The sequence below is a fragment of the Idiotropiscis lumnitzeri genome, chromosome 4 (assembly GCF_059441095.1).
Source record: "Idiotropiscis lumnitzeri isolate Australia: NSW breed Sydney's pygmy pipehorse chromosome 4, RoL_Ilum_1.0, whole genome shotgun sequence".
In the NCBI taxonomy this organism is placed as follows: domain Eukaryota; kingdom Metazoa; phylum Chordata; class Actinopteri; order Syngnathiformes; family Syngnathidae; genus Idiotropiscis; species Idiotropiscis lumnitzeri.
Window position 1 is genome coordinate 21,121,150 of NC_142394.1, and position 12,168 is coordinate 21,133,317.

General features: G+C 42.5%; 1 long non-coding RNA gene across 2 annotated transcripts in view; it reads left to right on the forward strand.

Moving 5' to 3' along the window:
* The window catches only part of LOC148338532 (uncharacterized), a 68,603-nt gene that overhangs the window by 12,530 nt on the left and 43,905 nt on the right, over positions 1–12,168 (forward strand). The gene's annotated exons all lie outside the window — the stretch shown is intronic.

The following is a 12,168-nucleotide window of genomic DNA, read 5'->3' on the forward strand; positions in this document are numbered from 1 at the left end:
TCTGTACGAATAGCCGCTTTGAGTGGACTGCACCTTTCTCTCTATTATATCTGAAGGTCAATGTTTCTTGGTGTGTTAAATCGAGGATCCACTCTTTACAGACAAGTACAATGGTAACAGAACTGCGTAAATTATGATTCTATAAAAGCACTCAAAAGGGGCATTTTCTTTTTTTATTCTTATTATATATTCGCTGTTTCTTTACAGGCGAAGAGCCCAATTGCAGTCTAACAGTGCGTATGGGTGGAGTTTTCTTTCTTTTGGTATTTTGCTAGACTTTGCACATGTTGAATCGGGCACAACGTTCTTCGTTCGCCGTTGTGTTGACTCATTTTCATCAAAATCAGGGCTGTCAGAGCGCAGTATGCACAAATACGCTGTGCTTGATATTGCAGGAACAGAAATAGACTCATTAGGCTTTTGTGCATGACATTGGCGGATAACCTGCAAGATTTCCCTTTGCGGATGATGTAGCTGGCCATGCATGTGACATGGGCGATTGGAGTCCACTTTACCTTAGAGCGTGCGTCCATATCTGACCCCCTCCCAAACAAGCACGCACGCACATGCAGACCGGTCGCCAAGTCCAAACTGATGTAGTTTGTATAGAACTTTATATGAAAAGGGATAAATAGGTGTCTAGTATCTCTGCATCAGACCCTGAAGGCTCTTGACTGTTTTGAAATGTTCTTGTTTGAACTTTCGCTCACTGCCCATATTGGCCAGCTTGGTGTGCAACTCCCCCACTCCATCACCTATCACCTACACACCCTCCTCTCTCCCATCTGGCAGCCTAGCAGCATATAACACATCATTAAAAGTATTTTCTAATATTATCTGCCCCAGGTCAGTCTTGCTTGCGAAACAAGCCTCGCAGTTTGGTGTTAAATATTGGACTCACCCCTTAGAACTATGATGAGAATTCCTCACCACCCCTACGCCCCCTGCGTCCCCTACGCCTGCACCACCTTCCCTCCTCGGGACCAAACAAGCAGCCTGTGTTTGTTCCCCTCTGGTCTTTCCTGATTGCACGGCCCGGCAAATTCCGGTCGGCTGTAATCTCGCCGTTAAGAGACAGCCACCGAATTAACGAGAGAGCCCATTTGGCACACATGCTTCCACTTTTCTGTTTGTTGCCTCGGCTTAATTTGTACAATTTCGCCTTCATTAGGCCGCGTTTCAAGCTGCGGGCGCAGGTAATGTGAGGCATTCTCCCTCCCACATCCCCCCTTCCTTTCAAATTGCAGGCCCGCTTGGGTTGCTAGGAAATGGAAGAGCCTCAATTGCAGCCATTTCCTCACCAGTGTACTGAGAGGTCCTATTACAGCGTTTAGGTCAGCGCAATTGGTGTCATTACAGGCAGCCCACTTCCCTCCACCAAACGTAATGAATTAGGCCGAGCTCTTTGGCCGCCGTGATTGGAGTTGCCAGGGGAGATGAGTATGAAGTGTGTGTGTGTGGGTGTGTGTGTGAGGGGGGTAATTACGGTATGCGTCCCAGGGCGGATGCGTGTCGGCGTGGGGCGGCCACGAGGGCGGCTCGCACGCCGGCGTAATGGCTTAATGTCGCTGCTGACAGGCAGCCGGGCAACAAGGAAAAGGTGCTACTGTGCTCTGCTTGCAGACTGTGACTGACGTGCCAGACCAAGCCTGCCGCAAATGACCCGGCCCACGCATCCAAGAGCCACTTATGCTCAGAAATGTAGAATTGGACAAACCCCAGGGAATGTTGTTGTTTACAGAGGCTTTTGTAGAGCAATTTGTTGTGCGCAAAATGTTAAGTGCTTCATTTTTTTAAATTCAGACAGATATGGAAACCATAACAATGTAACAAATTATACATTTGATTAGATTAGAACGAAGTGCATAATCATTACGTTACACAGTAGGATACAGTATGTCACCATGTCGTCTTATTTTTCTGAATTATTAATCAATTTAAAGTGCTGTTTGAAGTGCTGAAAATAGCTTTAGAGCAAATCTAGTAACTCAGGCTTTGCACAACCAATTTTTTTTCCAGACTTGTTTCAAGTAGGAGTATTCAGTCATGAATACTCACTGATACCGATACCCAAGCACTCCTGCCACGAACACTTATGATACAAATTTCTATTAACACAAGGACGTATAATTCTGAAAAATAACTTTTTTGTCTTTCTAACGCCCATGATGATTCACTGATGTGTCAAACGGCCGCAGTGGAGCAGAAATTACTGGAAAGGAAGACTTACTTGGTCAATTGTTTTTTTTGTTGTTGTCTTTTTTTTTTGCTTTGAGTGTCAGTTGCTTGTATTGGCATCCGCCACGAGTACTCGATACCTTCAAATGAAGCCTGTATCGGCCCGCTACTTTTGTCATAATTCTGCGTCTTGTGTCACCTCAAGATTGATGATCTGGGTGTTTTTTATTTTTTTTATTTTTATTTTTTAAGATGAGCACGAGCCGAATGAAAATGCCGTGTGAACGAAGAAGCCCACAGAGAGTAATTCAAATGAAAGCTTGTTAACTGCTGTTACCAGAGATTAGTCTTTTCTTGGGACGTTGAACCGCCCCTGCTCCGACCCCATTTTGAAATCGTAACATTTACATTTGTGTCTCAATCGGACTTGTGAAGTTCAATCATTTTATTTACTGTAACTAAGTTTTTGATCGCAACACAGGACAAAAGCAGCTCATAGATTTGCTTTTTAACAAGTGCTGTCTGGCAGGAAAATGGGTTTGAACCTCAGTAAAAGCAGAGCGGGACTGCTTTTGCTTTCATTTCTGGCGCTCCGCTTTTTCCTTTTCCTCCTCGTGGGTCGTTTCTAATGTCAGTCAGAGCAGGAGAAAAAACAAATTGGCAGGCCTATTCTCAATGTAAACACCATGTGTCTGCTTTATCCATATGTCCGTCATGTGTGGATGTTTACTGTGGTTTGAATAATGATAGGCCGGTGAAATCATTTTAGTTATTATTATTATTATTATTATTTTTATTTTTTTTTATTTTTTTTTTGTCAGGAAATTCAAGTTTGCAGAAAAACAACTTCATCCACCGAGCTGTCGTGACACATTCTCTCCCTCAAATATCCGTCACAACTACAGTGTTTTTCTTTTTTTTTTTTTTTTTTTTGATAGTCAGATGAAAGCCGCTGGAAAAGAAACGCTGCGGCGTCACGCTGTTGCATAGTTGCGTGACTTTCCCCTCCGATGCGTATCTTGACAGTCTTGGCCTACACGTCAAAGACCACAAGTGTCAAAATCAAGGTTTGCGGGCCAAAGCCAGCTCTCTGAGTCATTTTTAGTCGCAAGAGTGTAATATGGGGGAGGATCATCTTAGCATTTCAGTCCGCTCGCTTAATGCTAACACTAAATGGCATCCATAAAGGGATTTCTAATATCGTGGTGCTGTAACTGTTCAAGCAACAGATTGAACACAAATGGTGCAGCAGCGTAATATGAGTGCCGCACTGATGAGCTGAGAGGTGTTTGGATGGCTCTAGGAATTGTATCAGTCTGTCTGTTTTATACTACCCTGAGGTGGAAAAGTCGGTTGCACTATTAAGTGCAACACAACGGCCAAGTCATTGACGCAGTTTCACAAAAATGATCAGTTCTTTTTAATTTATTTAATTTTATCATTACTGTGTTTTTTTTTATAAAGTACAATTTCATTGAGTGCTATTTTTCCCTCATTAAATTTCACATTAAATCATTTTTTTGTGGGGGGGGGGCAAGGTTGGAACGGATTACTGTCATTTCCATTCATTGCAATAGGAAAAGGTGATTTGAGATACAAGTGGTTTGAGTTCTGAGCGTATTCACTGAGAAAATTACACTTAAATCTCAAGTCACCTTTTTTTTTGTGATTTATCACGATGGCGCTAAAGCCCTGGCAGCTGGGAAATTAGTAATTGTGTCAAGGAAGTAGGTTGAAGTGATACATCTCGTCGCCTGTGGATGACAACATATTTGGACCATCATGGTCGTCATGAAGCAGAAAATTAGCAGTGAACCTTGTACGTGGTTGCAAAGCAAATTCATCAAAAGCGGTGGTCCGTGGATGACGAGTGAAGTCATTCAGTGTGTGAAGGCTTTTACCGCTTACCTTTTCAAGAGTGGGATGTTAGAAAGTTAGTTTGATGGATGGTGTTCTTCTTTGGTCGCTCCAAGAGGATTCAATGCGGCCGTGAGGTTTCGCCATTCTCAAATCCTGACGTTAAAGCATTGACCCATCACGCTGACTCATTGATTGGGCTACAGTATCTTTGTGAAGAGAACTTGGAAATAGACCTTTTATGTTTAAAAGCTTGCTTGCAATTTATTTATTTTTTTGGGCGGTGAGTGGAAAATTGAAGCCTCTCCAAAAAAACAATAATAAACTGGGCATGGAGCAACTCGAATGAAGAGTCATTAATCATAATATAAATGTGATTACAGTACTTGAAACGTTTTTAGTAAGTCAATTCCATGGCATGACTTTGTTGTCCCAAACAGAAATCCTCACGTTAGTGTGGACTGAATTCAATACTATTGTTCATTCAGTAATATCAATCTCCAAATGGAATTTATGACATAAAACAAAACATCATTGTGACTCAGGGGGAATCCAGTTTTGTCTAGAATGGAAAATGATTAGAAAAAATGTTTTTGGTGGTTTTCTTACACAACAGCAGTTGGAACATTGAAATGTGTAAAGGAGTCTGACGTGGAGCGGCACGGTGGCCGACTGGTTAGCACGATGGCCTCACAGTGAGAGACAGCATCGGGCGTGGGTTCGATCCCAGCTCCGGCCATCCTGTGTGGAGTTTGCATGTTCTCCCCGTGCCTGCGTGGGTTTCCTCCGGGTACTCCGGTTTCCTCCCACATTCCAAAAACATGCATGGCAGGCCGATTGAACACTCGAAATTGTGTGTGAGTGCGGATGGTTGTTCGTCTCTGTGTGCCCTGCAATTGGCTGGCAACCAGTTCAGGGTGTCCCCCGCCTACTGCCCGAAGATAGCTGGGATAGGCTCCAGCACCCCCCGCGAACCTAGTGAGGAGAAGCGGTACAGATGATGGATGGATGGATGGATGAGTCTGACGTGCACAAAAACATTGCAGTTTTGGTATAAATGCTGAAAACAGATTACATGTGTGTGTGTTAAATGTTCCGTCTGGAAACATGCGAGTATGTCACAAAAACAAGATAAAAATGCCGGAACAAGTACTACTTACTTACCGCGTGCATTACTTGGATTACTATCCTGCAGTTATTTGACACTGCAGGAGACGCCAGGCATTCAGGACATTCTTTGTCCCTGGAGAAAGGAGGCAGGAGATGGTGGGGGAAAGAGGGGTGCTCCATGCGGGAGAGGAGACAATACAAGCAAGTCCTCCTCTATTGCGCCTCAATAAGAGTTCTTCTTTATACACACGCACACACACACGCAGATGCACGCACGCACACACACTCCTTGATCAGCTCACGGGGGAAGGGGTGGAGCTGATGGTAGTGAGGCAGCGTGCAGTCAGAAGAAGGGGAGTGAAAGGAAGAAAGAAACGCACCCCGCCATCACTACTAGCCGCGCCCCCTACCCCTTTTTTTTTGGGGGGGGGGGGATGCCAGCATGCCCCAAACCCTACTTTTTTCTCACAGAAAGAGTGGAAGAAAAAGCCCCCAACCCCCTCCCTCCTCCATGTTCCACTGACTGACTTTGACTTTGGCATCGGAAACATAGCTCGTGTGCTCGTCCATCTTCTTGGGGCCATTTCATTCCTTTTCTTTACTATTTATGACTGGAATATTGGATGTGGCACTGGTAAACAATGATATGCTGAATTTTAGAGTGGACTTTTATTGTGGGCAGATGCCTGTACAATAGACATGCGGCCTATTAACACCTGTGAGGTGGCTGGACTTTCATGGCAAAGGCGAAGTGCTCACTAATACAGACTTGCGAACACTGGTCTTTTGAGAATGTAGAAAACGTTTAATTTAGCTCATGAAAAATTGTGTTGCATTTATATTGTTGTCCAGTGTAAGTGACTCAAATAATATACAATGTGTTGAAGAAAGCAAATCTAAGCATTCAAACGTCTTGGCCAACTCTGGTTTGATCATTAAGTTGTAAAAGTAAAACAACACTAACTATGGCCAACATATGGGAGCTTTGGGTCTCTTTTGGATGAGATCACCGTGTATCAAAACAATGCTTGGTGCTTGCGAACATGGTGGACCTCTGAGAATTTGACTATTGCAAGCAGCTAGTGATTGATCAAATATGTTTGTCGTGTTAAATCTACTTCAAAGAGTGTCAAGAGGACAGATTTTATACATTTAGCGGTTGATAAAATGAAGTAATACGACGGAATACATAGATGTACACGCGCATGTGTCGATGCGCGCACACGCTACTAAATACTACGACCACTAAATAGTATGTAAATAGTTTGTCAAGTTTGTCAAATGCAAAATTGGTACACTGGTGAACATTTGTAAATACATTATATTGTCATCAAAAGCACATTGTTGTTTTGAGGCAAAACTTTTTGGGTCAAAAAGTATGTGTTTTGTGTCACATCAACCCATGTTCTACTGCTTATTACAAAAAATGATACAGGAGGGTTTGTGATGAGGGTCATAACACAATTCTGTGAGCCGTAAAAGATCAGTCAGAATGAGCTAAATTGGCTAGCATTCACTACTGTTAGTTCTCTCTCTCGTTCTCTCTCTCTTCTTTTTAATGTATGGCATTGAAAGAGTTAAAGATATGCGTGTGGAGTTAGACCAGCTGTACCAACTGTTGTGATTTTTAAAAATGAGCTCATTACTCATCTTTGCATCACTGCATTGGACTAAAAATAACAAGCTAACCTCCACTGAAGACAAGTCTGCTTCTCGAGGCTTTTGTAGAACGGTGTACTTTGTGGTTTTCCCACTCACGGTAATGGAGAGAAACATTAGTATTTCTTTGGTAATAATATTACGGGAGCAAACTTATGTTTTCACTTTATTCCCAAAATTGTAGCTGAAGCTACTACTACTTATGTGGGCAATGGTTAGTGGCTTCATCTCATACCCGGCAGGATTGTTTTATTATTATTATTTGTAAGTTTGGTTGTGTCATCTGTCTATTTCAAGATGCCTATGTGTGCAAGTGAGGCTGAGATCGACGGGCCGAGTCCCGCAAGGCTTATGATAATAATAATGTTACAAGAGGATTTTGGTCTGGAACAGTTTATTAGCGGGAAGTCTGCAATTACATATTTTCTGGGTAAACATTAACTAGCCCTGCACTTCAGGCCCTGAGAATGACGGCAGTTTGGCCTGGAACATGTAGAGTGTCAAATAGATAGTCATCTCTCACTGTTTACTTTATTTAGGCCATTTATTGATCCAGTGTTGAAGGTTTGTAGCACAGGATGACTAGATGCAGGGTCTTGTCTTAAAACTGGCTTTAAAGTACACTATCAAATGTGTCCTCCATAACTGGCCTAGCAACAGACTTTGGATTGACTAGTTTCCCCAACAACAACAAATATGTATTACGACCACACAAGTTGGACCTGAGTTTTTTGCGATGAACAGAATGGACGTGTGCAATGGTTTGAAGAGTTTGTTAGCCATGTTATGTGTGTGTTCAACCCTATGGCATCATGGTGGTTTGTCAGGTGCGTTTTCTACAGGTAGGCATAGGAGAGTGTCTCCTCCAGCTTATCTGTGAAATTCTAGTATACCACTTAAATACCGGATCCCTGTAGATGGTGGTGTTGCAATGTCCTGGATTTGAGAGCAGCACAGCTTTTGAGTAGAAAATAATGATTAGGTGGTGAATCTTCATCATGTCAGCATGGAGGTCGGACAAGTAGTAGAAAGTGAGTGTCGCAATTGTGTGACAAGCATTAAAAAAAGTCACTGCTGTTCAACTCGAGCAATGTGGTGAGTCAATGTTGCTCACGGCATGTTTGTTTAGTTGTATATCTGTCAATAAATTAGTATTTTGCCATCAAAAGCCCTTTCTCAGTCTTGTATTTTATGTTACAGAGGCGTTACAAAAGCCAAGAATATAAGTTTCAGTTATAAGTCACTGTTATGCTTTATTTTTTTGTTTTTCCAAAAAGCTTGTATTCTCTGGTTTTTGGTCAGAAACCGGTGTTTTCCAATCTGGGGAGCTCTGCTTTAAAAAATGCATGCAGTGAATTAGTTCATTTCTGCGCGGTTCAGCTAGACGCATTATCGGGTTGTAGGCCAGGATATTGTTGTTTTCTATTTATCAGACAGATTTTTCATAACAATTATGAATTCAAGCGAAACAGGTCACATTTACATAATCAACATATCAGTAAACTTTTGTTTGATTGTCTCTCAAACTTCACTAATACTGCCCATTGGTTACCACGGAGACGTGCTGGGCTCTTTTCAGTGGTGGATCACTGTGGGCCTCAGGACACAGTTAAAAAAACATGCAGCTAATATATTAACCCCCTCCACTGCCAGGTCCGGTTTTCATTGGGGCGATCTTATCATGCGAGGAGAGGAAATTGGCTCTGATGATTTCCATAACTGGGAAGAGAAAACATTTCATACCTTGAGTTTTTAACCTCGCCTCAACCTACACCCTTCCTGTACCACATCTCCTTGTGTATATAATACCTTAGGATTTGCTCGGTTTAAAGACAAAATAAACAGCATGGCAAGGAAAAACACAAAAGCACCTTGTTTTTGTAGCCAAAGAGTTGGTGTTTACTGTGAGTGCAAAAATTCTACTTCCACGACTTTTTTTCCTCAAATATTAGACAATGAAGAATTGATTACGGGTCATCTATAGACGAGTCAAAAATCATTCCATTAATAAGTCACCTTGGTGTTATTCAAGTGAGGCTTGGGATTTAAGACTTCCTCTTTGCTCTGTGGAATTCGCCGAGCCTTTCAGAGCTACCTTTGTGTGATTTATGTGCCTCCGGTGGATTAGGAGTACTCAAAAGCCATTTAAATCACAATCCGTCGCATTCCAAAGCAGCGCTGTAGGGACAATGTGCTGTAGTGGAAAGAAAACAGCAAAAAAAAAGCAAAAAAAAAAAGAGAGGGCCCAACATGTAGTCGGCTGATAGTTATAAAGCAGCGATATTCCAAAGAAGGGCCCATGAATAAAAGTGCAAACCCCTCCATTAGGGGGATGTGCCTGAACTTGAGTTGAAAGGAATGTTTTGGATTCACAAGGATCCTGTGTATTTGACTCTGTGGGTTAAGTGCATGGCTGACGATGTGTGTGCACAGCATTAATCCCAAATAAAAGTAGTGTACTTGGATGCCGTCGCCTCACCTGTGCCGGTTTCTGTTTTGTTGTTTGTGAATCCCCCCTTTACCAGGCTGTCAGTCGCACGCCCATGCAGCAGGTGGAGCTATAGCTTCCAAGCGACAGGTGGGACTATAGCCTCTGACCTTGAAGCTATTTATACACGATCAAAGCCCGGACAAAGTCTTATGTGCTGAGGGCACCACAGAAATGAACGGTCAAGATGTCAATTTAAGACACCTGGCACATTTCGGGCCCAAGGTAAACTCAATGTGCTTCACATGATTAAACATTGAAAAGCTTTTCAAAACATAAGATTTAAAAACATTTAAAAGCAAAGTTGAGAAATAAAATGCATCTTACTGAAATTACACAATGAATTAACAATGCAGAACAACATTTTGGAGAGATGGATTGTAAAAAGGCTTTGAGAAAACTTAACCAAATCAATAAAAGCATAGTTTGTAACCTGGATTTAAAATCATTTACGCTTGAGGCTATGACGTCAGATGCCCGCTGGGTTTGCTTCTGTTTGGCAACTTATTCCATTTGCGTGCAGCATAACAGCTAAATGCTGCTTTACCGTCTTTGTTGTGAACTCTGGGCTCCACAAATTGACCCGACACTGCAGACGTCAGAGCCGTACTGCGGGCCTTATATACCATTAGCATATAACAATGTAAAAAATACTCACACAGTTCATGGACAATACAAGAAAGAAATCAGGAAAAAAAAATAAGCAACAATAGAAGTGACAAATAAGAGGAAAACATAACTGTAAAAAACAAACAAATCAATCGAACAAGAGAAGGTTTTATAAAGATATGTCACCTTATTCACTGACACGTTTGTGTCACTGGATCCTTAATATTGGACGTATGCTGTAAAATCATGACTCAACGGTTACTGCGGCGTTCAGATGGTATCTTCCTGAGTGCCGAATACTTGCAAATGTATTGAATGTTGGAATTTTGTCAGGATTCTAAAACAGTTGCAAATGTTTGCTGTTTTGAACATTTCTTTGCGACAAGAAAATCTGACCAGTAAAAACTGTCGGTGAACATCCTTATAACCTTTTACAAATCCTGACGAAAACGCATCATTCGCCACTCAGTGAGATACAGGCTTTAGCACAAGGTTAGCGACTCATGTTCAGACTTGCGGTTTACATCGCCGTTGGAACGGAACTCCATCATAAACCCATGACCCTCTATTGCACAAACAATGTAATCAATATGGGTGTGGCATCTCCCTAGAATCAGCTTTACGGTGAATATCTGTAAAAGTCATGTAAGAAGGCCTCTGTGTGTGCCTCACATCTGTGTTCGAAATTATGTCGGGCCATAGCCTCGGCCATATCTGTTTTTATCATGAGAGACTCTGTGTGTGCCTGCATACAAGACTGTGTTTGTGCGTCAGAAAAAAAAAACAAGTCTGTTTTCTTTCTCCAAAAATGCAGAGGAAAGGGACATAAATCTTGACGGCGGAATGTCACGGAAAACGGAGACCTTCAAGGGAAGCCTGGAGACTGTGTTCTGGCTCCTGTCCGGATGCTGCAGAGCGTGCCTGGCGGTGTGTGTGCGTGATCGCGCTTGGATTTTCTTTGTGTTGATTTGTTTAAGGGGGATTTGTACGTGCATGGATGCATGTTGTCTTTGCGTGCTCAGCCTCCACTTAAAAGTTCTCCTTCCCAGGCCTCCCCACTTGTGGTGATGGAAACGCGGCAATAAATAGCAGGGTATCTCCTGGCGGCCGTCCAGCAACCGAGGCCCTGGCAAGGAAGTGACTCATTTCGGCGTGGAGAAAAGAGGATTTTTGTGTCTCTTATTATCAGTCAGCCAAGGCAAACCACACTGGGGAAGAGAAGAAAGTCGGGAGGAAGTTGAGGGAGGGAGCTGAGGGAGGCGGTTTGGGTAGGAAGGGGGAGGCAATGCCAGTCTGATTAGGGCGTCTGATTTTAGTACTTGTGATCTTCCAGGCAGTCGGTGCCAAAAAGCATGCTGAGACAGTTTGTTTGCTAACACCTGAGCAATGAATGCTTACTCTTGCATATTCCTGGAGCATTTAGGTTAATGTAGAAAAAAAAAACTTTTAATGAGTAAAGTGTCTTTCAGATTTGAAATGGAAAATCTGCTCTGAGCCACCCCTGTTTACTAAGCCCAAATGTTTCAGGTAGGTAAGTAAAACAGCTGAGTTAGATGGGCAAATCCATTTTGTGGTGTTTGTGGGAATGCATGAGGACCTTGTATGTGGCTGGAGTAGAAGGGTGAGGGTTTCTAAATATACAAGACTACACTGGAACCACTCAGGTTAAATACAATTTCTTCCGGAAGGCTGGCCTGCGTTCAATTTGTTCGCATTTCAATGCTGCGTTAATGCTTCCTGGCATTTTTTTTGTGACACCAGTGCTCTTCATACAGAAGTCCGAAAATAGTGGTATCAGAGCCAAATCATTTTAAATTGTATTTATTTTTGGATACCCAGCTCCAAGTGAATGCCTGAGGCCGCCGCCATGTTGGCTCTGCCCTCTACAGGGCCGGGCGGCAGATGTTTCAAGCCTTGGCTTTTTCAAAGCATTAGGTTGGAAAATAGGGTCTTAGTTCGAAACTAGGATTACAGTTTCTATCACCGTTTAGCATTTCAATTTAAGATTTCTAGGGTTAGGGTTTACGAGTAAGGTTTCAAACCAGATATGGTGTATATTAGATCAGGGGTAGAGGGATGTGACTACAAGTTTTTTCATTCTTGAAGCTTTTATTGGAATTAAGCAAAATTGTATTACTCCAGTTGAACACAATGGCTCAAAAGTGAGAATACAGTCTCAGAAATGGATTCACGGCATCGAGCAATAAAGACATTACAAGACGAGGATCTTGTAAATTTCTCCATAAAGAGAGAGCTCGTGGCCTTCT